Source organism: Urocitellus parryii, chromosome 6 (genome assembly GCF_045843805.1).
Source record: "Urocitellus parryii isolate mUroPar1 chromosome 6, mUroPar1.hap1, whole genome shotgun sequence".
Taxonomy (NCBI): Eukaryota; Metazoa; Chordata; class Mammalia; order Rodentia; family Sciuridae; genus Urocitellus; species Urocitellus parryii.
The window spans coordinates 97893013-97897545 of record NC_135536.1 but is presented as its reverse complement, the minus strand read 5'-3'; the positions used below and the strand labels follow the sequence as shown (position 1 = coordinate 97897545).

At 38.6% G+C, this 4533-nt stretch overlaps 1 pseudogene; it reads right to left on the bottom strand.

Moving 5' to 3' along the window:
• Positions 1-3349: 3349 nt before the first annotated feature.
• On the bottom strand, positions 3350-4297 carry LOC113183646 (holocytochrome c-type synthase-like; annotated as a pseudogene).
• Positions 4298-4533: the final 236 nt, after the last annotated feature.

Genomic DNA, 4533 nt, shown 5'->3' with positions numbered 1-4533 from the left:
CCCGCTTTAGGCTGTTTCCCTCCTGGCTTTTCTTGGTATTTTAGGCACAAGATTGCACTTTATTCCTCCATCCAAGCTTTGATTCTGTATTAAATAGTTCATAAAAAGTGTGTTCATTATGTTTGCACGTTTGAAAGTTGAACTTATCTGTATATCAATATGAGTCATTAGTAACCCAAAGGCCACACCCTTTTTAGGTAAGAGATTAACTCTGCTAGTCATTTCTTTGATGAGTAAGGAAATAACAGTAAAGGAAATAAAACCTTCAGTGGACTACTCAGGAAAATTTCTCATTTTATGGAGCTCAGGAAAAATACAAATATTTTTCTAAAGATTTAACAGTTACTATTTAAAACGTACCCTTAGGCAGCATAGGACTGCTACTTGGGAAGCTGAGGTAGGAGGGTTGCTTGAGCCCAGAATTCAGAGTTAACCTGAGCAACATAGGGAGACCATTCTCTAAATAAACGAACAAAAATATCACTTGCAGAGTGACTTCTTCTCATTTTTTTAATTAATTAATTACTTTTTTTCAGAGTGCTTTTTTGACGGAAAAAAAAAATAGTTCCTGTTTGCTGGTACCGCTTCATTGCTTTTAATTGGGGAAAAAAAAAATAAATGGATAAACATTATTATATTTTGCTATAAAGGTCATGTTCTTCAAATATTCCCTCCTTCATAGTTTCCAACTCCACACACATAACAATTTCTTGCTGAAGAAAAATTTGTTAAGGGAGGGGTGAGATTTAGGCGCAACTCATTGTGCAGAGGACTGAGATCTCTTCAGGTATACCATCACCATCTTGTGGCCTTTTGCCACATTACTGTTAAGGATTTTCATACCGCAATGCTGTTTTTGCATGAAATTCTAATATTTCTTGTCAGCGATTCCTCTGTGAGTAAGATGAAATAGAATGAGGGCCAGATACTGCCTGCATACCACGGGTTCCCACCATCTGGTGAGATGGTATCTCTGCATTTATGCTCTGTTCTCACATGCTTCTAAAACAACAAGTTGAATAAGAAAATCCAGTGTTGATATTCAATCAGAATAGTGCTATTGTAAAGTGAAGTTTTCATTTTGTTTTGTGTTTGAGCCAATTTTTTAAAGTTTCTTTTTATTTGTAAAAATATTATTTGCAGGGGGGAAAAATTCTGTCTCTTTGGTTACACTGTTGGGGTGTTCTCCCATTTTTGTTTCAATATTCCCCTAACTTACTATTGTTTTATTATGTGCTTTAAATTTTTCATCCTCTCTGGTTTCCTTTTTTTCCTTTTGTAACTATAATCTATCTTTTCCTTCTTTTCTTCCTTACACTTCTATTTCCAGTTTGTTTGGTGTCTTGCTACAGATCCCTTTTCTCATTCTGTGTCCTCTATTAACACCCACACCCACAGTGGCCCTCTCCCAGTCCTCCTTTCTTTGTTCCTTGTCATTCTTTCCTGCAGTAGGTGTGGTTCCTGCTCTGCCGGAGTGAGTGCACTGACCTCATCCCTCCTGCTGCAGAGGTCTTTTAAGGACATAGCTCCCTAGTAACCCTGAAGCTTGAGGAAGCAACCAAAACACTACCTATTCAAGGAAGTCTGCTCTTAAACCCACTCTATATTCAAGAAGAAAGGTTTCCAAAAGGACAACCACTGCTTCTGTCCTTAGAAATAGTTTCTCATTCATTAACTTTCTTCTTCTTTTTTTTTTTTCTCCACATAAGTACAAATTTTCAGAGGAATTGCACTTGAACCTTTCCAAGCTCCTCTTTGCTAGTCCAAACTCTTATTTGTTTAGGGAACAATTATTTACTTGTGTTTTAGGGCTGACACTTGAATTTCATAAAAGCAAGTTAGATTAATGGTGGTGAGAGGAAAGAGGTTTAGGAAAATGGTTTGCTACTATTTGGGAAAACAACATGAATGTAATTATGACAGGTCTATTTTCTTTTCTTTTTTTCCTAGATACCTTGAAAACTCTTCCATAAGATAATTGGCTGCATATTCAAATAACTTTATAATTCCAACTGGGTAAACAGAGCTCACACAAACATGTACACACACACACAAATTAATTTGTAACAGTGGTTCACTTTATGCTTTGAAAATAACCCTTGCTGCTCTGCTACTACAACTTTTTTTCCCCAGGATAAATTAAAGGATTTAATATTATCAACACTTTAAAAAACAGTCATTTGTAACATGCTGCTATAATTAGAATAACCAGTTTTGGGTTTACTGATACAAGGAATTCAACACCAAGCTTAAAGCTTCCTTAAAACATAAAGATTGAGACAGTGAATTGATGCAAACATACTACAGCTGAGAAAAATACTCTTAGTGTGAATGTTAATACTCAGCTAAATATAATCACTGGCACTATGACTTGCGTCAGGCTTTTAAATCTGGATTAGGCCAACCAGGGGGAAGGCTTCCAGTGGAGGAAGGAATGGGACTCAGAGTTGGGATAACTTGAAATTCCAGGGACAATGAAGAGATCTGTTTTAGGGGAGCAGAGTTACATATCCGAACAACAGAAAAATATTTTAAAAATTAAAATATATGTGTCAAAGCTTATTCATCAGCACCTCATGTTAGTTGAAACTTTTTTAACAAGGCCCAGTCTGAAAAATGCATATAAAGGAGAATTTAGAGAGCCAAGACAAGCATTAGTCTTGCTGAGGGCAAATGTATGGCTTTGCATTTTGTTCAGGGTATTGTAGGGACTTCAGAAATAATAGTCTCTTTTTAAAAAGATTTTGCTTATTTATAATAAATAGTTTTAGTTAAAGGATTTAACCAGGTGAAAGCTCACGGGCAGTACACTGACTTTCGGGTTTTATCTCTCAAATATTTCTGAGAAAACAGTAAGAAAAAAAGCAGCTTTCCTCATTCTAAAATCTATTTTTTCAGACTAGATGAAATACACAGCAATATTGCAGCTAAGGGAAAAACTGAGGTACTGCTTCCCACTTAAACCAAATAGGAAGAAAAGTCGGAATGATCTGCTGTAAAACACAAGGCAAAACGCAGCTCAAAACTGAATGGAGGAGCTGGAGATGTGGCTCAAGCGGTAGGTAGCGTGCTCGCCTGGCATGCGTGATCCTCAGCACCACATACAAATAAAGATGTTGTGTCCGCCGAAAACTAAAGAATAAATAAATAATAAAATTCTCTCTCTCTCTTAAAAAAAAAAAAAAAAAACTGAATGGAGCAGGGGTCCTTTGCTAAATGGAGGATGAAGCACGATTACTCAGTTGAAGTTCCCATTACATCACGAGTGAGATTCAGTTTTGGGGAAATATTTAATGTATCTCTCAGAAAAAAAAAAAATTTATACTTTGCATCACAAACGAAACAGTGGTCAAGAGGCCCAGCCCCACCAAGCAACTTTCATTCTGTCCCATACTGCTGCAAGCGAATCCAAAACAGGGCAGACGTCCAGGATGGTGAACTGGTAGTCCTTGTCAACTCTGCCACCATCATAGCAATCTGTCACAGATCTAACTTCTGTGCCACAACCGTTGATGATCCAAACGTGCCTGTCCAAAGGCAGCTCATACCCCATCCAGGAACAAATTCTTGCCCTTGGTGAATATTCTTTTGCTTTCCCTCCAAATCGGATCAAGGACACTAGGCGGCATGAAGGGCTTCCCACTTCAAAATCTCCTTTCAGGGGCTGGGGCTGGGGCTCAGCTGTAGCACACTTAACTAGCATGTGTGAGGCACTGGGTTTGATTTCTCAGCACCACATAGAAGTAAAAAAAAAAAAAAAAGAAAGAAAAAGAAAAAGGTCTGTCAACAACTAAAAATAAATAAATAAATGTCCTTCCAGGCCTGTTCATTGTTCTGATTGTGAATTTTAATGATATTATGCATATCTTTCTGACTACTAGCCTTATTCTTCTACTTCCACCCTTTCCTTAACATCGCATTCCAGAACATCTGTTTGGAAGGATAAACCCACTTTTTCTCTGAATCTGCTCGTAGAATGGATGACTCCTCTCTGATGGTAGACAAGTCAAGGCCTGATCTGGAGCTGGTGTTTGATTAGGTGGTGGCATCATATTTGAAATACGCAGGTTCTCCTTATTCTTAGCAGCAGCGCCCACAACAGGACACTCCACATACTCAGAAGCACCATCTTGGTGGGCAGGCACAAAGCATGTTTTGCTCTCACAAGTTGGACCAGAGGGTTCTGAACTCATTGGACAGCCTTTCATTTTCCCTTCATGCATTGGCATCCTGAAGGCGGTGATGCCATCTGATGATCTGAAGCATTTGAGGTCTGAACTGGAACAGCAGGAGTAGAGGCTGACTCACCTGTGGTTGGAATCAGTGTTAACTCCAAACAATTTTATATTTCCAGCTGCTGCCATCCCTGCTTTCCTCTTACTGGCTCACTGCTGTCCCCCAATCACCCTATTTTTAAAATAAGCATGTTTCTTTCTCTTCCTCTCTCTCTGCTCCTCCCTAATCTCTTCCCCTCTCTCATCTCAGGGGAAACTGGATTACCTTTCCTCCCCATCCTAGCCAGGTTTATCTGTC